This window comes from Gopherus evgoodei, chromosome 5 (assembly GCF_007399415.2).
Source record: "Gopherus evgoodei ecotype Sinaloan lineage chromosome 5, rGopEvg1_v1.p, whole genome shotgun sequence".
NCBI lineage: Eukaryota > Metazoa > Chordata > Testudines > Testudinidae > Gopherus > Gopherus evgoodei.
In genome coordinates this window covers 15,336,956-15,364,413 of record NC_044326.1, presented here as the reverse complement: position 1 = coordinate 15,364,413, position 27,458 = coordinate 15,336,956, and the positions used below count along the sequence as shown (strand labels likewise).

General features: G+C 43.2%; 1 long non-coding RNA gene across 2 annotated transcripts in view; it reads right to left on the bottom strand.

Annotated features, from left to right (window-relative positions):
• Nucleotides 1-14,265: 14,265 nt before the first annotated feature.
• Nucleotides 14,266-27,458, bottom strand: part of LOC115652345 — a 30,538-nt gene continuing 17,345 nt past the window's right edge. For both annotated transcript variants that reach the window (XR_004000606.1, XR_004000607.1), the window contains exons 2-3: nucleotides 17,874-18,109; nucleotides 14,266-14,545 (exon numbers count right to left, since the gene is read on the bottom strand). This is a non-coding gene — a long non-coding RNA (uncharacterized LOC115652345). The remainder of the gene's footprint in view (nucleotides 14,546-17,873; nucleotides 18,110-27,458) is intronic.

Below are 27,458 nucleotides of genomic sequence, written 5' to 3'. Positions count from 1 at the left end.
AATAAGCCCATTATTTCTTGATCTACCTCCAGTGGACATGCAGAACAATTGATCGCCCTCCTAACATATTTAAAGACCGTTATCAGGACACCTCTCAGGTGTCTTTTCTCAAGCCTGAACATACCCAGTTTTTCCTCATAGGTCAGGTTTTCTAAGCCTTTTATCATTTATGTTGTTCTCTTCTGAACTCTCTCCAATTTGTCCACATTTTTCCTAAAGTGTGGCACACAGACTTATACACAGTGCTCTAGTTGGGGCCTCAGCAGTGCCACATAGGGTGGAATAATTGCCTCCAGTGTCTTACATATAGCACTCCTGTTAAAATATCCCAGAATATTAGCCTTTTTAGCAACTGCCTCACATTGTTCAGTCATTAAATTTGTGATCCACTATACTTCTAGATCCTTTTCAGAAGTACTACCACATAGGCAATTATTCCCCATTTTGTGTTTGTGCATTTGACTTTACTTTCTAAATTTAATACTTTGCACTTACTTTAATTGAATTTCATCTTGTTGATTTCAGACCAATTCTCCAATGTGTCATGGTCATTTTGAATTCTAATCCTGTCTTCTAAAGTGCTTGCAACTCCTCCCAGCTTGGTGCCATCCTCAGATTTTATAAGCATATTATCCAGGCCATTAATGAAAATACTGAATCACACTCGACCCAGGACTCACTCCGGTGATGGGGTGTGCATCCCAAACAGGCCTTAAAGGGATCAATTAAAGTACCTGGCTGTGCCTGGAGGGAGAGCCAGGCCTCCTTGAACAAGAAGTCCAGCTGGAGAGGAGCCGGCTGGATTATAAAGCCAGGAAGTTTGCAGCAGAAAGGGGCTGTAGGGAGAGAGTGCATTCCCTCTCTGGGAGCAACGCGGAAGAGAAGTGAAAACCCAAGAAGGAGAATAAGCCCCAGGCTTCTAGTCCTGGAAGAAGGGTCCACCCCAGATGAGTTGTGGGGAAAGGAACCTGAGTAGGAAGAAGCCCAGGGAAAGGGCAGCAAGGGGTAGGACAGTGCAGATCTTAACTGCTTGATATAGGGTCCCTGGGATGGAACTCTGTGGTGGAGGGAAGGAGGGCTGGGCTCCCCTAGCACCCACTGGGACGTGGCACAGGAGCACCTACTGGACAGCTGGTCTGGAGATACCCTGGAAGGGGAGTAATACATAGTGACCTGGCCAGAAGGCTGAGTCCTGAAGAGGGGGAGAGAGAGGTTAGCTCCTTGGTAACCAACTGAAGAGGGTATTAGACCAGCCAAAAGCTGATTTCCCCAGAGCAGCCACAAGGAGGCGTCACCTGATGAAAGTGAACCCTTTCACAGACACCCACTAGATATGGCCTCCCAGTTTGACAGTGAACCATTAATAAGTACTCTTTGAGTATGATCAACCAATTGTGCATCCACCTTATATGACAACCCTCCCTTCGGTCTGGTGTAACCTGGCTAATCAGTAAAACTTGCATTTCAGGGGGCACCAAGAAGTATCTCCAATAAAATACAGCCCCTAGATACTCTGGGGCTGAGGACCTCAGGATAACCCTAAACTGCACGGATGATAGATGGCTGGGTAAGACAAGAAGATTGCTGATAAATTCAGATCATTTTTCCAATTTTTTCTCCTAAGACATTTTCGCATAGTTTGGAGAGGAAGCCAATACATCCCCACCCTTTTAGGCTCCATATGAGAATGAGACAAAGTAAAGAAGTAGACTTAACTTCCAAGTGCTAAGTGTGCATTAATTTCAGCCCCTCAGGACAGCCCCCTTTAAATTGCTCTTGACAGAAAGGAATTTGAGACATTGTACACTGATAAATAAGTACTTAACTCTCTCCTTAAATGCAGTGGTTTTCCTTAGTTAAGAAAACCCTGACTCTCTCACTTGATTTATATCTTAATATGTTAAGGAAGGTGGTAGTGATATGTGTTTTATTCCTGTACTTGGAAATCTAAAAGGTTTTAAATATATCCTGACAAGTATGCTCATAAATTGTGTCTAAAGCAGACATTTTGGAGAATAGGATATGGAATTAATGTTCTTCAGAATTCCAAAGCACATTGATCAAAAATGCTTTCTGAACTTGGCACAATTCTGAACAGATTTCTTTTGAACCTGCATGTATGGTAAATGGATCATGTGTCAAATTGTCTCCAGCATAAAGGCACATTTCAGGTTGAGTTTGCACTACAGTCCACTGCAAACTATTCCTGTTATTTCATCTGAATGAGTGCAGGGGCTTAAAGTTCAAAATGTGCTTGAGTATGAGCCTCTTAATTATTATCTTTCACAGTCAATATGGTGTGCTAAATGCAAAGAAATCTGCAGTTTTTAATGAACTTGCATAGATTTCCTAGAAGATAGGAAGCTAATCTTGAGGTGAGGGCTCAAGAGGCAGCATAGTCTAATGAATAAAATACTAGGTTGGGACTCAGAAGACCTGGGTCCTATTCATTGACTTGCAGGGTGGCCTTGGGCCAACCACCTCTTCTGTGTGCCTCTGTTTCTCTTCCTGCCATATGCCTGACTTCTCCACGTAGCCTCTTTGGGGAGGGACAATCTCTTACTGTGTGTTTGTACAATTCCTAGCACAATGGGACACCCATCTTGATTGAAGCCTGTAGAGGCTATTGTAATATAAATAGTTTACCCTTTCTAGCTTGAGAGATTAGCCAATATTCGGGGCTTTGTTGGTGGGTTCTATTAGAGTGAGAAATCGATGATGGAGTTAAATATTTATTTGATCCAATCCTGTTTAAGTACAAAGAATGTATATGGGTGCTGTTTTCCTGAACAGAGTAGGAATCAAACAGGAAACAGTTTTCAAGCTCACTTTTCGCAGCCTCTCTTCACCCAGCCCTCTGCCCATAAAGCTCTCTTGGCTTTCTCTCAGGGCGCTTCTCTTGCCTTCTAGCATTCTGCTGCTTTCTGCCTTTCTTTGGCTACTTCTGACTCACACCGACTTCCATCAAACAATCCCCAGCCCCTGAATTTGCATTCAGTTCCCAGGGAAACCTTTCAGCCCTTACTCCACCCTTGCCATGGTATTCTATTATTTGGACAGTGGTTTCAATTGTTTCAGCTATCACTAAATGAAGGGGCATTTAACCACTCCCTTAAGATAGTTATCATGCCCACTGGCTTAAATAAGGTTTGGCACTGCCAGTAGCTCAAAGATGCCCTTCCCAACCCCAGTATAACAACAAAAATGACTGGGACACAGGTGGTTGAGTTCTACTCCAGACTTTCCAACAGACGCTTGTATGACTTGATGATTTAACCTCGCTGTTCCTTGATTTCCCATTCTGTAGAACTCAGATAAGTTTACCAACCTTCATATATATGCTGAATCTAAATGCATCAGTGTTTGTTAAGCACTTTTAGATCCTTGCATTGAAATCCATATAGAATTGCAAAATGATATTATAAACTAAACATCAAAGAGAGCACCCAGGGGCAAAGGTTTATAATTAGGTGCACAATTGCCCTTTGTCCTAAGACTGGAGGAGACAAACCACAACCTTCGGAACTGTCAAACTCTCTCGCTGTAATGACATTTCTGGGCTCTGCTGTTGGGGAGCCTAAAGCTCTGTGTAGGGTCCCATTAGTGGTATGCTGCCAGTGGTTCCTAGGTTTCTGGGATTGAGGTGGTTGAACTCTGAATATCTCCCCTCCCTATTTAACCTATTGTGTTCTATTTTATATGCATGGGAGAGACCTGCAACTACCCAGAAAGGACACTACCAAAAAGATTGTTCATACCATTTTAGCAGGCAGCTGGCAAACAGTGAAATTTCAGACACACTGGGAAAAACTAGTAAATAATGTGAAAATTACTCCAGATTTATACTTACTGAAAACCCAAAATAGAGTATCCAATAGTGGGTGACATCTGAGAGCAACTCACCCAGAAGTGTCTTAACTCTGAAAATGGGTAGAAAATATTGCCTAGCCATGTGCCTAGCAGCAGTGATTAAAGTGGTGTGTGTGTGTTCGGGGAGGTGTGGAGAGGGTCTCATCTCTCTCATATCTGTCTATTACCTGCCCAGCAATTAATTCTTCCCCAACCCTCAAATTAGTCTCATCCCTACCCTGACCTGTTCTGCCTCCCCCCAACCTCACCTCTGCAGCTCCTGGGGTTCTTCATACCCCTCTCTCAAGTCTGGGGGGCAGCAACAGGGTCTCCTTGCCCCACTTCCCTGGCGGGGTGTTGCAGGGAGAAGGAAAGGGAAGGATCTGAGGAGTCATTCCTGTTGCTCATGGGAAGGAGAGGAGAGAGCAGGTCTAACCTGAGTTGCTGGTGTCTTTCTGCTCCTTTCTCCCCCCTACCTTGCTGTGAGAATAGCGTTGGGTGGCAGAGGAGTAGGAAGGGACCTCAGCCTGTTTCCTACAGCAGCTCTACTTAGGAGGTGGACAAGTGAGGGAAGTGGCCAGGAAGATGGGGTTTTCCCCAGGTGGGACTGAAATGTGTGCCGAGTGATCTAGCTTGTGTCTTGGAAATCTAACCTCCTGGATCTGTGACCCTTTAAACACCACCTAGCAGAGAGACAACCTGTGTCAAACTACCATTCCAACCCCCCACCCCGGCCTATGTCTTTGGATCTCTGTATATGGGTACCTTTCATCCCGAGCATTTGCAACCTAGGAGTGGGGCAAGGTGGTGGGAGGCCAGTCCTAGTGTTGGTCAAATTGCCAAGTATTAGCTGTTGATCCACAGTCTGTCTACACTGGTCTGTGCACTCTGTTCGGTGGGTCTGGTTAATATCTTAACTGAGCATGAATAGTGCAGCTATCTCCTCAAGGTATGCTCTGGGCCCCTGGTCATTAGAGCAGATATCTAACTTTAACAAAGTTAAAAACAGATGAGACCATTAGATCTGTATGTCACAAGCCATTAATTGTCACCCAGTTATCCCTGTATGGAGCCCAATATGCAATATATGTTCTCTTTCCCCCCTCCAATCCCATGTGTTACCAGGCCAGATCAACACTTTGTTAAGCCTCCTTTTCCCAGAACTCCTGTACTGAGCTCACCTGGTCTAGCTTAATGTTCACTTTGTTTCTTGGCCTTGTGTTGGGCTTCTATCTCCTGCTATTTCCCTGAAGATATGAAGGAGAGATCAGTCAAACGAGTCAGTCTCTCTCTCTCTCTCTCTCGACCTCAAAACTCTACCAAGTCTGGCTGCTTCTCCCCACGCTCAGAAGCGAGGGGAGAGTGAAGACAGGCTGTCCTCGATCTCTGAGGAGAAACTGATGTTTGCCTCCAAACTTCTGCACAACTCTGCTCTCACCTGTATCTCTCTGCTTTAATTTCTTAATTCCTACCCTGTGCCCCTTTCACTCTCCTAATTAAGCCCAACTTTTGACCTCTTTTTGTCTGCCTTTTCTGCTATCTTCTTGCCTTCTTCCATGTTGCTGTGTATGCCTGGGCCACTGTTGCAGTGAACTGGAAGCTCACCCTCTCTCTTCACCTTCCTCCTCAAAACTCAGTAATTTAAACCCTGCATGCACTAACCCACCCATCTGTTTTACTAAAGTGGGTGGGAAGGGAATGCTCTAAAATTGACACACACTCCCTCTGGGTTTCCTTGTGGATTTGGGGTTGTCTTTTTGCTTAGACCGTAACCTCCTTACACCAGAGACTGTCATCTTCTGTGTCTTGTGGTGCTTGCACACATGACTAACAATAATAGATACCTTAGACTGGATATTTCCTGATTGTTTACCGAAACTGTTGGGAGAGATAAGTTTTTACTCTCTCTCTTCCCATCCATTTTCTTGAGTCAGAAATTTGTTCCAAATTCACTTGCACGAGACCTTTCCCAAGTTGCCTGGACATGTGTAAACATCAGTATTTTTTCGTCTTTTAGTGACACTTGACATCCCCTGGAATATAGACAAGTTTTCCTAATTTCTCAGACCTGAATATTCTTGGGCATAAATTACACTGATTCTCAACGCTTACCAAATATTAGTAATTGAAAGAACGTTGGCATTTTAAAAATGGTGTTTAGATGCCGAGAGAAACCTGGCAGAACATTTCAGTGCTACCTTTCCAAAAGTTTTCAAGATATTCTTGGCTTGCTGCACATTACATAACAGAGCCATTAAACACGGAGTATCTTTAGAAAGAAAGGCAGGGATTATTGTCAAATCTCAGTAATGAATTAACTGAGGCTGATGAGATACATTTTGCAGAAAGAATGAACCAAGTCTTTTCTAGAAAAAGGACCACTATCAGGGCTGCTTTGGGAATGGCAACACTTTTTAAGATAAGTAAAAATAAATGTGGTCCTATATTTTTTCTCTTGTAACAATTTCTTGTTTCAGAACAAAGAAATGTTGTTTACATTTTGGCATATATGCTTTTCATGGGCACCCCGCAGACATTTTTCACATGGTAAGCACATCTGAACCTCTCTCACTTAAACTGAAAATGTGACGGAGGCACCGCCGGGCCAAGTTTCAATGAGTGGTGTTGTGATCACAGCGTCATTCATGTTTGGGAGCCCTCTCAATGGGGGGCGCTGGGGCAAATTTCCCCTTTTGCCCCTACCCATATGTAATGTGCGTACGGCTGCAGGCACCACTGCTGCTCTTGTTGACCAAACCCAGCCCCAGAACCAACTTCCGGGGCACTCCGCTTGATACCAGCTGCCAACTAGACATCAAGCCATTGATCACTATGTATAGGATGAATGGAGAACCACTGCAGAAGGTCCCTTATCAGATGGGGAGAGCAGCATGTCAGAAAAGAGCTTGTCGCTTTTCCACTCATAACTGCACTTAAATGACACCATGCATTTTAGGTCACAACCAAAGTAAGATGGTGCAACAATTTGGTTAGTTTGAGTACACATCTTGGTGAGTAAAAAATGTTGTGGTTTTTTTCATATTTATATTTAGACAGCTCACTACTGAAAGCTTTCCAAACAGAAGATCTCTGGGCACTAGAATAGTTTTACACTGTAACTTTGTGAAAGATTCCCATTGATATCTATGGCAGCTCTGCCCAAGAAACAATGGCAGAAGAACAGGGCCTTAACATCCTGCCTTGTACTCATATTTCAGACCAAATTCTGCAACTGTGCAGTGGGATTTTTGGTTGCACAAGGAATGCAGAATCAAGTGAGCCCATTTCCGGCCCTTTGCAGAGCGTTCACAATCTTCCTTAATGTCAGAGTTCAGTAAAAACTGGGGAATGTTTTCCCAAATCGCTTATATGACTTCCCATTACACTCTTGAAATTCCTGGAGATTTTTCATGTACTTATAATCCCAAAATATTGCGAGTGAAGTCCATAATGAACCATGGGTGAAATCCTGCCCAAATGGAAATTGGTGGCAAAACTCCCACTGACATCAGTGGGGCCAGGATTTCACACCAGGCTCATTGACTGTTGGAACAGATTGCCAAGGAATGTGGAGGACTCTCCATCACATGGAGTCTCTAAACCAAGACTGAGAGGTGTTTTAGTTCAGCAACAAGTTATTGGACTTAATTTAGGAATCATTGGGTAAAATTTTCTGTCCTGTGTTTTACAGAAAGCCAGACTAGATGATGATAATTCCATCTCACCTTAAAATCTATGAATACATGACTGAGCTCTTCCTCCATCCTGGAAAGCTGTGAATCTGGAAAAGATTTGGAGGACCTGGTGGATAATCATCTCCAAGTGTAGCTCTTAGTGCAATACTGTAGACAAAAGGGATTATGTGATCCTTGGAGGCATAAACAAGGTATCTCCAGTAGCAGTAGAAAGGTTATTTTACCTCTGTATTTGGTGCCGGTAAGACTGCTACTGGGATACTATGTCCAGTTCTGGTGTCCACAATTCAAGATGGATGTTGATAAATTGAAGAGGGTTCAGAGAAGAACCAGAAGAATGATTAAAGGATTAATAAACATGCCCTATAGTGATAGAATTACAGAGCTCAATCTATTTACCTTAAAAGAGAACCTTAAGGGAATGACTTGATTAGTCTGTACGTACTTACATGGACAACAAGTATTTGATAATTAGCTCTTCATAGGTATAACACTATCCAATGGCTGGAAGCTGAAGCTAGACAAATTCAGATGGAAAATAAGACATAAATGAGGATAATGAACCATTGGAACAGTTTACCAAGGGTCATGATTGATTCTCCATCACTGGCAATTTTTTAAATAAAGCTTGGATTTAAAAAACTGTATGCTCTAGTTCAGTGTTTCCCAAAATTGGGACGCTGCTTGTGTAGGGAAAGCCCCTGGTGGGCCGGGCCAGTTTGTTTACCTGCTGCGTCTGGAGGTCCAGCCAATCACGGCTCCCACTGGCTGTGGTTTGCTGCTCCAGCCAATGGCGGCCAGTATGTCCCTCGGCCCACGCCACTTCCAGCAGCTCCCATTGGCCTGAAGCAGCAAACCACGACCAGTGAGAGCCGCAATCGGCCAGACCTGCACACGCGGCTGGTAAACAAAGCGGCCCGACCCGCCAGGGGCTTTCCCTACACAAGCAGTGTCCCAAGTTTGAAAAACACTGAACTAGTTCAAAGTCCTTGGGGAAAGTCCTATGGCCCGTGTCAAAAATGATATCAAACTAGATGATTACGGTGGCCTCTTCTGGCCTTAGTATGCAGGAATCTAAATAGCTCATCCATTTTTTTAAAAGATTTCCTTTTTCTTCATCAGAAAGATTTTACACCTTTTTTGTTCCCATTCTCTTGTTGGAAGACAAATCCAAGACCAGGGACATTTCTGAATGCTGAATTAAAATTCGTTCTTCAACTCTGCTGCTCAACCTGAAATCATGTATGGGTGTCTCCCTTCCCTGCCCCACATTTGACTCCATGACACTTGTTGTGAGAGGGAGTAGAAGAAACTTCTCTGATAAACGGCTGGTATGTTTGGTGCTTGTGCATCGTTTCTAATGGCCATGTGTAGCAGGTTTCACTCCACTGGGACGCCTCCTTGTGGGTGAGTCTGGGGATCAGCTCTCTTTTGGTCTGGTGCCCCTTTCCATCACTTGCTCGCCCTGCAGCTCTTCTTGCTCATTAGGACTCGGGGTGCTCTCTCTTCGTGACTCAGCCCAATGGCCACGTAACTGTACAGTTTTCCCCTTCTGGGGTATCAAAATCCATTATTCATTTCAGTCCCTGGCTTTCCCACAGTTGTGGCCTATCAGGTTAATTGGCCCCTTCTGATCCACCCTCACCCCTTCAGGGCTCTGGTGTAAGGTGAACACCCCATCGTGCCTTGCAAAACGCCATGTTATAAACCAGACGTATTGAGATGCTTTCTTAACTTCAGAGATGCTATTCTGGGCCAGCACTGATATAACGTGTAACAACCTTGAAGGCTGGGGGAGGGGAGAATGTTGTACATTGGAGTGTGAATCACATCTGATGTGTGTTGAAAAGTCTAAAGATTTTTATAAACGCATTTAAAAAATTCATAGCTGGTCTGTAAACATGAGTATATAAAGGGAACAAAAGACAGAGTAGAGGCCTAGTTTTCCCTCAAGGTCAGATTTATTAAGTGTAAATAAATCCCAGAAAAACTCTGTCTGAAGACTCTAAAAGCAACAGTGCTAAATCTTAAATACTTTCTGCAAGGTTGACATAATATGTGTAAATATTATTTTAAAGGTTTCATGTCTTGTTTTGTACAGTAGTGAAAATATCCTTCCAGGATTTAGGTTTTCCACTAATTTCTTTCATATTAAATACGAGTGGGCTGGAAAACTGCTGATCAGATCTTTTTACAAGCATTATCATAAGGCAGTTTAAATGGATACAGAAAGGGGTCGGGTTTGGCGAGGAGGGGTGGGAAGTGCATGTGTTTTCCAAGACTGAAATGTTATGTGGGAGACTGATGTTCTTGTGACACAAGAGTTTTGCAATGAGGCCAAAACAATAATAAATACTACAAAAATATGTCATCCAAATTAAATACTGTGTGATCAAGGGAAACTGGAGAGGTTGCAACTTAAGTTCAAAGTCTCACACGCAAGGTATCTCAAAAGTTAAGGAAATGGCTTGAAAAACAATTTTTTGCTGCTACTTGTGTTGCGCAGACATGAAGTTCAGTGGAAATGTCTTAAGTATTTTCCTTCCATAAGCTCCCATGACTGGCTCAGGTAACAACCCCTGGAAGTCATGTACCTCTGCGGTAAAGTGGGAGCTGGACTCAGATCCACCCTTTCCCCTGTCCAAGGGCCCCTGGAGTCCAACAGGCAGCAGAACTGATACCGTATCATTGGGCAGGAGAGCAGGCTATTGAGAGCAGGGCCGGCTCCAGGCACCAGCAGGGAAGCACATGCCTGGGGAGGCAAATGCTAAGGGGCGGCATTCCATCCATTCTTGGGGCAGCACAGTCCAGGTGGCTTCTTTTTTTTTTTGGCTCGGGGTGGCAAAAATGGTAGAGCTGGCCCTGATTGAGAGCTAGCACAAGGCAGGGGGGGTGGTCTGCTAGTAATGGTAAGCTTTACCTGCAGCCACCACCCTGAGGGCCTCTGCAGGCTACCACATTATGTTTATGGTAATTAACTGTATAATTGTCTTAATTACTCTATGACAATGTGTAGTCCCTGGACAATTTTTTTTGTCAAATGCCCAAATTTATATGAATGCAATCTTAAGGTTACACAGCTGAAATCTGAAAAAGACAATAAATACCTAAGTTAAGACTCAACAGCAGTGCTAACTTGGCTGTGTTGCACATCATACCTATGATGGAACACAGTGTATGGTAGAAATAGTACTACATTTTATCCAGAAAAACAGGCACGGAAGATACCCATGTGCAATAGGGCCAAGTTAATGGTCCTGTTAGAACCTGAACTTCAGCATTTTCTGACCATTTATTTATTTTGTGAATATACCTGCAAAATCTCACCATTATAGTAACATATCTGATTTGCATTTAATTGCTCTCATCCAGAAAAAAGTTGAATTAACATAGTCATCATGCATTTAATTTGATTGCTTTTTAAAAAGAGAAAAAGGAACTTACCTGTGGTTATCTGCAGTGTTGTTATAGCTGTGCTTGTCTACCAACAGAAGTTGGTCCCATAAAAGATATTCTCTCACCTACCTTGTCTGTCTACTTAGCTGTGGTTAGACATTTGCTAGCATTGTGCCCCCATTCATTTTCAAAGTGCATTCCTCAATGGAAGTGAATTGGGTGGAAGAAGGCTGTGTTCCCATCTTTGCTATTTATTGTGTTTGGCTGGAGAAAGCTTTCTATCAGTTTACATTATTATGGCAGTATCATTGCTAATCAGAAAGAGGGAAACTAGGCACTTGATCCTGATGTTGTTACTCACTTAGGAACTTTATTCAAAGGAATTGTTCTACTGAAGAGTTTATTCATATGTATTCACCAAATAATTTGGACAAATCATTTTCAGCTATCCATTCTTTGTAGTAATTGATTGGTCAACTCACACAGTATTGCTTTTGTTCTATCTCTGGATGAACAAAACTTTTAAAACTAGAGGCTTAATGGATTCAAACATTTAAAAAAAACCCTTCTGGTACATAATTTTGGACAAATAATCATTAGTGCTATAATCTGAAAGAGTTTCACAAACATGGCATGTCTGACTAATCACAACACGACCCCACAAAATAATAGTGAACTGAATGCAGCAGTTGTATTTATAAAGGCCCTGACTCAGGACAGAACTCAAGTACATACTTATGTAGTCCTGGAAACAGGATGGAATTAAGTATTTAATTAGGTGATTTCCTAAATCAGGGACAAAAATATTTGTGAATCAGTTATTTGACCAGCTCCACTTTGGGATAATTTAACATTGTGAATGAACTAGACACCATATGTTGCTCTAACAGTGTCCACATGTAAACATTCTTTATGTGCTGCTTGAGCATCCTCTGCATCTGGCCAGAGTTTATTACTTGTCAATTTTTATAAAATTATATGGTTCTATGTTATACAGGGCTGGAAGGGACCTTGAGAAGTCACAGAGTCCAACCATGTCAACTTGGAGCCATCAGTTTGGCCAGTATACTGCCAACAAGCCATAGGTGGTCTCCACTTAGACAGGTGAAAAATGGTTATGAGTGTAATGACTGTTATGTCCATCATGTATTGGAGCATCTGTTACTTAGGGTGGTGATTTATTTTAGGAGTTAATAAAAGATGAGCTGTATCTGGAATGGTTAAAGTGGAAAAAGTATGTTCTCCAGCAGGGAAGGTGGAGAGCACAATGTAGAGGAGATTTTGATTGCCTTGCAACTTTGGTTAAACATCACAGAGATAAGCAAACTGACTCATATCTGTGTTGAACAAAGTGACACTTTACCCTTCTGTTTCCCTTTCATCCAAGCCTCTTTCCAATATAAATGAGTTTAACCTCACCCCTCACCCTATGAGATAGGTGAGAATAAGCTTTGCAAATAGGGAAATGAAGTGACTTGCTCGGTGTCACACAGCTGAAGGATTGGAACCCTGCCACTCAGTTCCTAAACTGTGGGCACAAGACCCTCTCTCAGCAAAGGACCACCCATGTATTCAACCAAAGCCCACATTGACGAGCCGGTCATACCTTGCCCATTCAGAGGCATTTAACCTTCCTCTGAAATGTTCAGCTCCCCTCTAAATTGTGTTTAACTTTTCAAGTGGAATTCATATTTCCAGAATAAACTGGATTGACAATGTTAGAGGATGAAGTCCACCACTTAGCCACATCACACACCTTAAAGGAGAACATAAAATCTGCCAGTTGCATTAGAAATCATACTCTAGGAAGTTTATGGTTTATTCCTGACTATACTTGATTCCAACTCTGCCTTCTTTGATAAATACAAAATTAAGAGATGGTCTGAGCTACAGTTTAACTCCAGGCTGCAAATATCCTGCAAAGTTCAGAGGTGTGCTGCTCCAGGCATTCAGTTCAATGCATTAAAAAGACGGGGCCAGCCATGGAGTTCACATCTAGATTAGGACTCTTGAAGCTGAGGTTTTGGTTTGGGCCCATCTCTATCTGTTTTATTTTCACCCCACACAAAAAAGGGAACTGAAACTTTGCAGTGAAATATACTCAATTTATGAGTGCATGTGTTACTCCTGGGGGAATTCTGCACCACTACACATGCACAGAATTCATGTCCACCACAGATTTTTTTTTCTCTGCAGAAAATACATTCTGCTGGTGTGATGCTGCAGTTACACCTTTTTCCCACCAGGGACTGCTGTGGTGCCAGAACCGGGGGCAGCTGGCTCACTGGCAGTAGCAGCCAGCAGCCACTAGGGAGGAAGAGAGGCTGCATTCCTCACAGCAACATGCTCGTGGGGCCCCGTGAGGAGGCATGGGATATGGGGGGACACAGAGCAGGGCACACAGGGCTTCTGGGGCGGGGTCACATAGGCTACGTCTACACTACAGGATAAATTCGAATTAGCTTATACCGATTTTATAAAACAGATATTATAAAATCAATTGTGTGCGTCCACAGTAGGCACATTAATTCGGTGGTGTGCGTCCATGGTCCGAGGCTAGCGTCGATTTCTGGAGCGGTGCACTGTGGGTAGCTACTGTAAAATAATGAGGCCAATAACATCGATTTGCGTCCACACTAACCCTAATCCGATATAGTAATATCGATTTTAGCGTTACTACTCTCGTTTTGTAGGAGTAAAGAGCCCTTTAAATCAATATAAAGAGCAGTGTAGTGTGGACGGGTGCAGCATTAAATCGATTTAACGATGTTAAAATCGGTTTAATAGCGTAGTGTAGACCAGGCCTTAGACTATGGTTCAGAAAGGCTAGTTGTGGGGGAGAGACTGGGGCAGGGGCTGAATTGGAGTAGGGGTGCAGGACCACATGGGCACAGGGGGTGGGTGCAGGGACACATGGGGATGGGGCAGATGTGCCCGACTGAATGAAGGAGGCTAGGAGTCAGCCAGGTCCGCATGTAGAGGGCTCCCCAACTCCCTAACAATCTCTCCCACCGAAAAAACTTGTTCCATACCTACCCCACCCACACCCACCAACACTTCAGGTTTGCTCTCATGCTCCTTCCCAGCAGTTACTTCCCTCTGTCTCAGCTCCTCCATTACCCCTGATTTCTCCCAAGCCTTTGGACTGCTGCTGACTGTGTAGGAAAAGCATTTCTGTATTGTAGTTTAAATGAATTATTACTTAAAGTTTTGTATTAATATGCCAAGTAAGGAATCTATTTGTCAAAAACATTTTCTGAATCTTTTCTGTGATTGTTACAGACATACTTGCTGAGAGGTATTTTGAAATAAATGACCCAAATAATTGAAACCGGCATGATTTTATTGTGTTGTTTTGACAAATAAAATATGCAGAAAGTTGCAAAATTTTAAAATTTGTGCGCAGAATTCCCCCAGAAGTTACAATCTGTATGTTAAGTGAGTTTGCTTAATTTAGGCAGAACGATTTAAAAAGAATAACAAATGCAGCCTTAAGTCTCTCTCATGTCCAGTACCTTCCACTCAAATGTCCTCTGCAGCCAGATTCTGCGCCCTGTCCATTTTGTGTATTCCAGCAATGTTTCTTCACTGAATTAACAGCAGCTCTGAAGGGAAAGACATTTATTATTAGAGCTCTGTGTGTCATTATTTTAAGCCTGTTTCTTTTATAAAATGGGCTTACAACAGTGGATTCCATGTAAAACTCAACATTGCTTACTTTGCTATTGTAGCCTTGTGTTATCTCCTGGTTTTTGCATAAGACAGTTCCATTATCTTATTTCTCAAATGCCCCTTATTTCAAGGGGGTGCATTCATTTTAGTCCCAACATTGCCTATATTCCACCTGAATTTAGTGTCCCCCCCCCCTCAGTTTTACTGTTGATAATAACTTCCATCAGAAATAAACAAGCATGAGAGTGCGGTTACTGGAATAGTAACTTATCCTAAAGGAATCAATCCATGCAGTATTGTGATTCCTGTAGTAATAAAATATCTTTGTCCCTCATCTGGGCCTTGGGAAATGAAGAGGTATGGACCAAGTGAGTTAAGATATCTTTGGCAGTGACTGCTAAACATTTAATGACGTGCTGTACTTTCACCTCAGTACAGACTGTGAGAGAGGAGATTTTCCTTTTGTTCTTTCCTGATTCGTTCTCATAATAGGAGTTATTTAAGCCAAAAGTATCTGTTTGTGCTGTGTTTGGACAAACATCTCTCAAGATTATGGGCCAGACTCTGCTCTCAATTGCACCAGTGCAAATCTGGAGTAATTTAACTGGTTTCACTGGAGTTACTCTGGATTTACACAGTGTAACTGAGATCAGAATCTGGCCCACTGTTCTTCACACCCATTATTTTCAATTCCAGAGCTTATTTGTATTTAATTAATAATAAAATTAGGAAATGAAACATCTGGGAAACAATGTGTCCACCCAGTAGATGTTGCTCATTGGCCCTTATTTCTTTCCCAAGATAGTTAAAACAAATATTTTGGTGCTGGTGACATCTTGACATGTTTGTGTTTAGCCTACCAGGTCAACCCAAATCTTTTGTGTTCTCAGTGATCCATGAGGAGAGATGTTTTGAGTCACAGATTATTTGGCCTATTCCCAGTACGGAGTACAACTTAAAGTTCCTTAGCAGCATGAATTTCATAACAATGATATAACCCAACAGCAGGTCCTGTGACCTGCCAACATAGTTGTCACTCACCGGGAATTTCTGCCATTAAAACAAAATATTTGTGAGCTTGTGGGGAAATAGGAGTTGCTCCATGGACCTGTGTTTTTTAAGTGGCAACAGCATTGCAATGCCTGTTCTGATTGGATTATGCATAGGTCCATAATACCTGATCCTGAGAGGTGCTAGGAGCCATTACTGCCTCTTTAACATCACTAGGAAGTAAGTAGTTTTACTGTTTCATGTGTATCGGCTCCTGTTTCAGCATAGCGCTTTAAAGCTAGGCAAGACATTCTCCCTTCCCTGATACTAACTGTGCAGTGACAGGTCAGACTGTAGGCTAGGCCCACAGCTAGTATCAATTGGCATAGCTTCATTTCAAGTCAGTTGTGTACGGCTATATAGCAACAAGGAGTAGAGTCGAGTAACCACTGTTGACAAGAGACTTTATCAGCGGCAGACTCATGCACACACCCATCTGTGCCCTCCCACTCAGGACAGACCGCATTTCATCTGTTCCCTCCTTCACTGCTTCTCTTCCACAGCAGAACTACTCCACCTGCTCTAATCTCACCAGCTACAAATACTCTGCTCCCTTTACCCTCCCACTGCCTCCCCACTCCAGAATCAGCTTCCCCATGCTGAATCTCCCTCCATCACCACCTCTGCTCCCTCCCACTGCCTTCTTCCTCATGCAGAAAACTCTTATGAACTATCTTTTTTCCCCTCCCTCCCTCCCTCCAGTGCAGAAATGCTCCTTCCTGCTGCCTTTTTGCTACTGCCCTCCTTGATCACGCTTTGGAGTAGCAACCCAAGAGAAATGGCAGGAGCTCCATCACTTAGGCATTTAGAACTAGCCTGAACAAAACATTACATGTATGCCTACAGCAGGGAGCCATTGGCATGGAGCTGGATTAGATAATAGAAAAGTCCCACTTACCTTCTGCATTATCAGCCTCTCCTCTGACACAGCATTATCTCAGGACACTTCAACCTTGCCTTAGTACTTTTCTTCCCATTATGCTTTGGAGACCCGCCCTCCGCCTGCCCCCTCCCCGCCCCCCGTCTGTCTCTCTCACACACACACATACACAACTGCATGCCTCTCTGCTTCTGGCTCCAAAAAAACATTGCCCAACGCAGCTCCTTTTCTCACATACATAGAGCAATAGAATCACAGAAATGTAGGGCAGGAAGGGATCACAAGAGGTCATCTAGTCCAGCCCCTTGCAATGAGGCAGGGCCAAGTAAACCTAGACCATCCCTGACACGTGTTTGTCTAACCTGTTCTTAAAAACCTCCAAAGACAAGGAATACCTTGGCAGCCTATTCCAGTGCTTCTGCTACTTCTAGTTAGGTTAGATATTAGGAAAAGCTTTCTAAATGTCACTGCTGCACATTATTAAGCTGATAACTTCATGTCCCACCTTCAGTGGACATGGAGAACACTTGATCACTATCCTCTTTATAACAGCCTGCAACGTATCTGAAGATTGTCAGGTCCCACTACCTGTAGTCTTCATTCTCAAGACTAAACATTCCTAGTGTTTTTAACCTTCCCTCATAGGTCGAGTTTTCTAAAGCTTTTATCATTTGAATAGTTCTCTTCTGGACTCTCCAATTTGTGGAGTGTGGCAGGCAAAGTGCCGCATCTGAAACTGGACACAATGCTCCAGCTGAGGCCTCACCAGGGCTAAGTAGAGTAGGACAATTATATCCTTTGTCTTACATACACTTGTGCCTTTTTTTTGCAACTGTATCACATTCACTCGTATTCGATTTGTGATCCACTATGACTCCCAGATCCTTTTCTGCAATACTATTGCCTAGCCAATTGTATTTATGCTTTTTTTGTTTTTCTTTCTAAGTGTAGTACTTGGCACATGTCTATACTGAATTTCATCTTGTTGATTTCAGACCAGTTCTCCTGTTTGTTAAGGTGATTTTGAATTATAATATTGTCCTCCAAATTGCTTGCAGTCCCTCCCAGTTTGATATCATTCACAAATTTTGTAACCATACTTTGCACTCTACTATTCAAGTCATTAATGAAACTATTGAATCGTACTGGAATCTGGACAGATCCCTGGGGGATCCCACTAGATATGTCCTTCCAGTATGACAATGAACCGTTCACAACTACTCTTTGAATATGATCTTTCAAGCAGTTTTAGCACGCACTTCATAGTAATTTCATCTAGACTACATTTCCCTAGGTTGTTTTTTTTAATTAGAATGTCAGGTCATATTTACCTGTGCTGGCTTTTTCCTTCCTGCCCTGTACTGGAAATGACAGCAATTCCCTTCTGACTTTGATGCAAAATTAACCCCATAGATGTTGGAAAGACCATCTCAGCACATGAACTGGCTTGATCACATCCACCACAGCACATGAGAAGTAGGTCCCAAAGCTACAGTCGGCTGAGGAAAATGTTGATGGAACCATATTCTGTAGGAATATTGCAGTTCTCTTTGGCTGAAATTTCATTCTGGAAGGGAAAAGGGAAGAAGCTCCAACAACATCAAAAAAGTCTCATTTTATTCCTGTTGAAATGAAACACTTTGATTTTTCTCTTTGGAAGTGACTTTTTGTTTAGAACTTTTTTTTAAATTTTGATTTATATTATAATATATAAAATAAAATGGTCAATATTAAAAAGAAACATTATGACTGATTCCAAATTATTTTATATTTTTTAATTTCTTTCACAGTGAATTTTGAAGTTTTTAAGTTTCACTCTGAACTGAAATGAAAGCTAATTTCACAATCCTCTGCCAAACAGAATTTCCATTCTGAGCACAACTCTAGACTCAGCTAAATAATGCTAAGAGCATCCATGGTAGCTCTGTGCACTGCCCCTGCCCCGAGGGCTGCCTCCACAGCTCCCATTGGCCAGGAACTGCAGCCAATGGGAGCTGCGAGGGCAGTGCCTGTGAGCAGAGGAGCAGCAAGGACATGTCACCACTTCTGGGGAGCTGCCCAAGGTGAGCGCTGTCCAGATCCAGCACCCCGGACTCCCTCCTGCACCCCAAACCCCTGCTCTGGTCCCTCTCCCACACCCAAACTCCCTCCTAGAGCCCATGCCCCAGCCCCCTCCCGCACCTAAACTGCCTCTTAATTAACCAGAATTTTTGACTTGCTGGCACCTGCCCCCCATTCCTCCAACATGATGGATAACAAAGCTTTTACTGTATATACATCTAGGAACAAAGAATGTAGGCCATGCTTACATGATGGGGGACTCTATCCTGGGAAGCAGTGTCTCTGAAAAAGATTTGGGGTGATAGTGGATAATCATCTGAACATGAATTCCCAGTGTGACACTGACCAAAATGGCTAATTCAGTCCTCGGATCCATAAACAGGGGAATCTTGAGTGGAAGTAGAGGGGTTATTTTACCATATTCAGCACTGATGTTACCACTGTTAAATACTGTGGCCGGTTCTGGTTCCCACAGTTCAGAAGGATGCTGATAAGAGGGTTTGGAGACGAGCAATGTGAATGATGAAAGGCTAGAAAACATGCCATATAGTGATAGATTGAGCTCCGTGAGTCTCTTTATCTAACAAAAGAGAAAGTAAAGGGGTGACTTAATTGTAATCTGTACTGACTTACATGGGCCACAAATACTTGATAATGGGCTCTTCAGCAGTAAAACATGAACCAGTGGCTGGAAGTTGAGGCTAGACAATTTTAGACTGGAAATAAGGCATACATTTTTAACAGTGAGAGTAATTAACCCTTGGAACAATTTACCAAGGGTCATGGTGGACTGTCAATCTTCAAATGAAGCTGGGATATCTTTCTAAAAACTATGCTCTGTTCAAACAGGAATTACTTTGGGAAAGTTCTAGGGCCTGTGTTATACAGGATGTCACACTAGATCAGGGGTTCTCAATTTGCATTGCATCATGACCCCCTTTTGACAACAACAATTACTACATGACCCCAGGAGGAGGTACCAAAGCCTGAGCCCCACTGTCCCAGCCTGGGGGAGCCAAAACCTGAGCCCCATTGCCCTGGTGGGTGGGGGGTCCCCAAAGCCCAAGGGTTTCAGCCCTAGGAGGAGGGGCCTATAACCTGAGCTCTGCCACCTAGAGCTGAAGCCACTGGGCTTTGGCCCCAGATGGTGGGGCTCGGGCTTTGGTCCTGGGCCCCAGCATGTCTAACCCCAGCCCTAGGGACCCAACCCACAGTTTGAGAACCCCTGCACTAGATGATCACAATGGTCCCTCCTGGCCTTGGAATCTATTAATTTTGTTTGTTTTTGTTTATGTTAATAAAAAATGTAAAGGAAACAAAAAGTCTTCATGAAAGCCATGTTTTGATTCTCAGATTTATTTCACCAGGTTATACTGTAGGGCTACATGGGATATATTTTCCAGACTGCAAATGAGGACAACCATAAACCATTTTCATTAACATTAAAGAGAAGTGTGTCTAGTTCCCCATGTGCTGTAGCAGTAAATTAATTCCTTAATACTAACATTACTGAAATATTGCCTTGTCATCCTTATCACCAAGGCCTTACGTTAAGCACAGAAAAAGTTGAGGAAATCCTCAGAATTTCCAATTTCCTTACAATTAAGAAGCAAGTATTGTTTGGCCATCCTGACAAGAAGAGGTAATTGTGCACCAGCTCTTACATTAGGCTGCATTACTGAGCAGTTTTAATTATAAGCACATGGATATAAATGAAGATAATTATAATTAAAACTTGCAGTACTCCTACTGGGGTTTATGTGATACAAATGAGTCAGAGGGGGTCAGTGTTTTAGTGTGAACGCTAACTGGCACATAGAGGATCTGAGTCAAAATCAGATTTGTTGTATATTTTATTTCATGAATCAAGCTCTTGTTAAGAACAAAAATAAATTGTGGTATGTGAGCAGAATTCGGCCCACTCCTGTAAGGAGCCAATTACCCTCTGAGACAGCCCTTTATTTTGCAAAAATGGAGAGTGCATGACACCTCCCTGGAGATGCTCAGCATCTTGCAGGATTGGGCCTAGCAGTAGTTCTAACTAGTGGTATTCCTTTGGGAATGACAGAATGGGATTAAGAGAGCAGCATTGCCTAGGTGTGTGTGGTCTCTCCACTTGGTTTTTGAAATTGCAACTCATTTTCTCCAGCCAATATAGGCATACAACCCTTAATATAGCAAAACAGGTTCGCTAATGTTGGGGAGGGTAAATGGCAAATAATTGGAACAAAACCCCTATTGGAAAGAGAGCAGCTAGAGTGGGGAGAACATGACAATGCACTTGGACAGATTCACAGATGCTTCTTGAAGCTGCATTTTTCTCTCAGAGCAGCCTCAGTATAATTCATGGCTGGCAAGAGGGGATGTCATTATGCTAAATGTGCTAGCCAGGTCTTTTTTAGCATTTACTCTAATATTTTTGGTTTAACCTACCAGATTTCATAGAGTCCAATAGAATGTATGAGCTATACAAACATTTAGCAGTTCTTAAACCAGCTCACTGAAAACGCAGGCAGGAGGGTGGAATCACAGAATATCACAGTTGGAAGGGACCTCAGGAGGTCATCTAGTCCAAACCAGCTGCTTAAAGCAGAACCACTCCCCAGACAGATTTTTACCACAGATCCCTAAATGGCCCCCTTAAGGATTGAACTCATAACCATGGGATTAGCAGGCCAATGCTAGTGTACACACAATTCCCCCACTTTCCCACTCTTCCTTCACATACAGGGACTCCACCTACATGATGGTGTTATCCAGTGGGAAATGAATTTATTATAACTCTTTGCTGGCTTCACTTGCATTTTGCCCATTAATCTATCTCCTCCAGGACTGATCATCTAACCTCTCAAGTGGCTTTGGATACCTGCCATTGAATAAACAAACTGCCACATGAATGTCTCCCTTGCAAGTCTACTCTGCCTCAAGGTCCAATAAAGGCAAAACTAAGTCCTGAGCCATTGACTGCTTTTGTTTATACATAAAAATGCCACGGCTTTACATTCAGATAGCCTATGCCCTTTACCATTACCAAAAGGAACAATCTCAGATTCCCTATGAGATTCAACACCAACTTCTAGCCATGCTAGTGGAAGCAGGGTCTGAATGAATGCTTTCCTGACAGCTAGCTGGGAAGGGGAGAGATGTTGGGTGTTTTTATGTAAATACAGTTTGCTCTTGCTCAGATATCCAGCAGATAGAGCAGTGTCAAAGTGATCAACTTTGGCTGGTGTTGGGTAAAAATCACTTTAGTGCTGAATGCAGGGGTAGTGAAATGCTGTTACCAAAATGTTGTAATTATTGTAGGACCAGAGGAAAGCAGGACTGTGCTTAACCTGTCCCAAATGAGCGAGGGGCTTGAATGCCAGAGCCCTGTGGAAAGGGGTGGGGGGAACAGATGATCTAACCAGGAGAAGTTTGGCCACTCCCTGGGAGTCCACAAACTGGTTTGACCTGTTTCTCCCAACTGTTCAAAGAAGAGCTAAATAGACTTCATTAGGAGCCTCTTTTATTATTTTAAAGCTTGATCACCAAGAGCTAAAATCACTTGAGATGGGGCAGTGTTTCTGCCCAGCCTGCAAAGAGCTGAAAATTACTAGGAGACTGACATGCAGAGGTCACAGCAGAGAGGTGGGTGACAGCGGAAGGTGACTGACAGTTGGCTAGTGAATGAGTGGCCAGTAGGGCAGCTGGTGGAGAGGCTCATCAGGTAACTAGCAGGGTGGCTTGCAGAGAGGGGCAGCGGACAAGTGCCCAAGCAGAGGAGCAAGTAAGGTGCTTCCTTACCTTGATCCAGGGTGGGCGGTGATCTCTGCACATGCATCTTTTGAACTCTGAGTATGCACTGATCAACGACAGCAACTATGATGAGGATGCCAAGAAGGGTCGGGCATGCTAAAGGGACTTTTGGGTTGCTGGACTTAAGAACCTGAGGGGAAAAGGACACTGTCCACCCTCAAGTAAGTTGGGTCTTTTGCTCATAGTTTATATTTATGAACCTTGTTTGTGGTGTTTTCCCAAATTAATGCCAAGTTACTTCTCTCCTTTTATTAAAAGTTTCTTTTCTCCACTCAGGCTCTGTGCTTGCGAGTAGGGAAGTATTGCCTCTCAGAGGTGCTCAGGAGTGGTGTGTAATTTTCCCAGGTTACTGGGTGGGGGCTCGAGCCATCTCTGTGTTGTATCAAATGGAAAGGAACCCCAAGATATTGAACCCAGTCCTAGTTGCTACTGGCGTCACCTGGCAGAAGGCTTACACTAGCTCTGATATTATCAGAATTTAACATTGTAATATTTTAATTTTCAGAAAAAGCAATTTCCCTGTCCCTCCTCTCTTGCCCCCAGGATCTGTGCTGTTAGACCTAGGGCTATTACGGCACTTTGATTTATAAGCAATGGGATATGAAAAATAGTCCTAATTTTAAAAAATATCCTAAAATATTTTTTTCTGTAGCATATCATGCATATAAAGAATGCATGATGAAGTGTTATGACATTTTATTGGCACACTTAATCTGCATTGCTTACTCATGACATTACCACTTGTGAGTCACGTGCCTACCCCAAACTTTCTGATAAAAACCTCTATGCCACCCCAGCACATATTCCATATACGTGCTTAATACGTGTATGTGTTTAACATTTGCTTTGTGCAGCATAAAAACATTTAGCACATAAAAACACTAATGCCTAGTGAATTGTAATAAAACATACAGATACTTTAATAGTATTTTTGAAAACAGAGATAAATGGATATTTGTTCTAAATTACGATATACAAACAAGGTACAGAGAGACAAAGAGTCCTGTGGCACCTTATAGACTAACAGAAGTTTTGGAGCATATACTCTTGTGGGTGAATACCCACTTCATCAGATGCAGATCCAGACTAACATGGCTACTCCTTTGATACTAGACAAAGTACAGAATCCCTGGATGTTGCCACCTTGGATCTCATTTTAAAAACTACAGCTCCTTTGAAAATTCTCATATAATGAAATATTTAAGCTGTAAAATCTTCAGGATAAGGACTTGTTTTGTTTTTAGCTTTCTACAAGGCTGAGCACAGTCTTAGATCTAAAAAAATACTTATCTTTAAAAAGCTAGGCTGAATGGGTATTTCTATGCTGAAAAGAGGAAGGCTCGTCCCATGGTTAGAGCCTGCACCTTAGAAGGCCCAGGTTCAATTCCCTGCTTTACCACAGATTTCCTTTGAGCAAATCATTTAGACTCTCTCTGCTTTAGTTCCCCCTCTGTCAAACTGGAATAATAACTAGTGGACAGGATATTGTGAGGTAAAGACTGTGAGACACTCAGATACTATGTTAAATGGGCCTCCTGTGTACCTCAGATAGGACTCTAGTTTTCATACTGGAGGTTATTTCTGAGGGGACATTTGTGTTTAAGAAATGAAGATTTATGCCATGCACAATATTCCTGATACAAAAAGAGAACCCATTTATGCTGGTGTCACTGGTGTTAGTGAAGTTCTAGAGTAGAATCACATGAAAGACACCCACGTTGTGTCGATGAAATGCAATGTGAAAATGGAAAATATGGTTATGCCAAGTTTCTCTCTCTTTTCGATCCTGCACCATTGATCTCAGTGGAAGTAAATGCCTAATTAAGTTGTTCCATGAAGAGAAAAACAAGAAGGATTTCCTTTTAGAAGACTGCAGTAGTGTATATTTGTAGAGTGGAATTTGCAATAGTCTGCAATGTTGGCCAACTGCCCAATGCGAAAACTCCCATTCTTTTCAATGGGAGTGAAACAAAGCCACTGCTAAACACTTTCGAGAATCCCATTTTTAAGACTAAAAGTTTCTGCCCAGTCTTCAGAATCCCATGGGACATCTTCCTGTGTCCGGGGCTACTGATGATCCATCATCTGCAGTCATGGAGAACTCCAGGTGTAACAGAAACCATGTGGTGTAGGACATGTGAGGGAGGCCCATCTGTGTCTGGGGCTGTACCTTCTGCATGCTAGGAACATGTCTTTCCCATATCCTTTTGTAGCATGGATAAGGAGAAAGAGCTGGGAGGCTTTTGATAGGAATTAGTAGGGGAAGTAGAAATGAGTGGCAACCTAGGCAGCAGTGACCATGAGATGGCTGAGTTCAGGATCCTGACAAAAGGAAGAAAGGAGAGCAGCAGAATACAGGCCCTGGACTTCAGAAAAACAGACTTAGACTCCCTTAAGGAACTGATGGGCAGGATCCCTTGGAAGCTAATATGAGGAGGCAAGGAGTCCAGGAGACTGGGCTGTATTTTAAAGAAGCCTTATTGAGGGTGCATCCTGAAGTGCAGAAAGAATAGCAAATATGGCAGGCGACCAGCTTGGATTAACAGTGAAATTTTCAGTGAGCTTAAACTCAAAAAGGAAGTTTACAAGAACTGCAAATTTGGACAAGTGACTAGGGAGAAGTGTAAAAATATTGCTAGAGCATGCAGGGATGTAATCAGGAAGGCCAAGGCACAATTGGAGTTGCAGCTAGCAAGGGATATGAAGGGTAACAAGAAGGGTTTCTACAGGTATGTTAGCAACAAGAAAAAGGTCAGGGAAAGTGTTACTGAATGGAGGAGGCGACATAGTGACAGCTGATGTGGAAAAAGCTGAAGTACTCAATGCTTTTTTTGCCTCAGTCTTCACAGACAAGGTCAGCTCCCAGACTGCTGCACTGGGAGAGAAGGTGAGCAGCCCTCAGTAGTGAAAGAACAGGTTAAGAACTGTTTAGAAAAGCTAGACGTGCACAAGTCCATGGGTTCAGATCTAATGCATCCAAGGGTGCTGAGGGAGTTGGCTGATGCGACTGCAGAGCCATTGGCCATTAGCTTTGAAAATTCATGGCGATCTGGGGAGGTCCTGGATGATTGGAAAAAATTCATGGCGATTTGGGGAGGTCCTGGATGATTGGAAAATTCATGGCGATCTGGGGAGGTCCTGGATGATTGGCTGATGCGATTGCAGAGCCATTAGCTTTGAAAATTCATGGCGATCTGGGGAGGTCCTGGATGCTCATATTTTGAAAAGAGAAGAAAGAGAACCTGGGGAACTATAGACTGGTGAGCCTCACTTCAATCCCTGGCAAAATCAAGGAGCAGATCATCAAGAAATCCATTTTGAAGCACTTGGAGGAGAGGAAGGTTATAAGGAACAGTCAACCTGGATTCACCAAGGGCAAGTCATGCCTGACCAACCTGATTGCCTTCTATGATGAGATAACTGGCTCTGTGGATATGGGGAAAGCGGTGGATGTGATATATCTTAACATTAGCAAAGCTTTTGATAACGTCTTCCACAGTATTCTTGCCAGCAAGTTAAAAAAGTACGGATTGGAGGAATGGACTATAAGGTGGATAGAAAGCTGGCTAGATTGTTGGGCTCAATGGATAGTGATCAGTGGCTCGATGTCTAATTGGCAGCTGGTATCAAGCGGAGTGCCCCAGGGGTCTTTCCTGGACCGATTTTGTTCAACATCTTTACCAATGATCTGGATGATGGGATTAATTGCACTCTCAGCAAGTTTGCAGATGACACTAAACTGTGGGGAGAGAGAGGTATGCTGGGAGGGTAGGGATAGGGTCCAGAGTGACCTAGACAAATTAGAGGATTGGGCCAAAAGAAATCTTATGAGGTTCAACAAGGACAAGTGCAGAGTCCTGCACTTAGGAAGGAAGAATCCCAGGCACTGCTACAGGCTGGGGACCAACTGGCTAAGCAGCAGTTCTGCAGAAAAGGACCTGGTGATTAGAGTGGACGAGAAGCTGGATATGAGTCAGCAATGTGTCCTTGTAGCCAAGAAGGCTAATGGTATATTGGGCTGTATTAGTAGGAGCATTGCCAGCATATCGAGGGAAGTGATTATTTACTTCTATTCGGCACTGGTGAGGCCACACCTGGAGTATTGCATCCAGTTTTGGTCCCCCTACTGCAGAAGGGATGTGGACAAATTGGAGAGAGTCCATGGGAGTGCAACAGAAATGATTAGGGAGCTGGGGCACAAGATTTACAAGAAGAGACTGAGGGAACTGGAGTTGTTTAGTCTGCAGAAGAGAAGAATGAGGGGGGAATTGATAGCAGCCTTCAACTACCTGAAGTGGGGGGTGGGTTCCAAAGAGGATGGAGCTAGGCTGTTCCTAGTGGTGGCAGATAACAGAACAAGAAGCAACAGTCTCAAGTTGCAGTGGGGGAAGTTTAGGTTGGATATTAGGAAACACTATTTCACTAAGAGGGTGATGAAGCACTGGAATGGGTTACCTAGGGAGGTGGTGGAATCTCCTTCCTTAGAGGTTTTTAAGGTCAGTCTTGACAGATCCCTAGCTGGGATGATTTAATTGGTGTTGGTCCTGCTTTCAGCAGGGGGTTGAACTAGATGACCTCCTGAGGTCTCTTCCAATCCTAATCTTCTATGATTAAGCTGGGCTGCTGGTCAGTACAGTGTGGGGCTGGTGATGTAGCCACAGGAATGCAGCAGCAGCAGCAACCACCCTGCTGCTCTGCTACTATTCCAGTGCCCCTGCCAAGAACTTCCTGTACCAACCCCAGCTACTAGACTTGGGGGTGGGACAGTGGGGTCTGAGGAAGAGCCCTCTGTGACTGTTCACCTTTTGAAATTCATATGATCATAGCAATTTTGGCATCAGCTATTTCTTTGTACCAGAGGATACTTACCTAGCCAGAGCCTTAAATGTTAGATGGCCTCTAGCATTGGGAAAAAACAGCTGTTTCTAATCGAGACATGATTTGCATGATTCAGACATGATTTGTGTGAATTATGTGCCTGATTCTATTCTCTCACCAGTGCAGCTCTGTTAATGGCAATGGAATGACTCCCAATTCACATTAGCACAGCAGGGCTG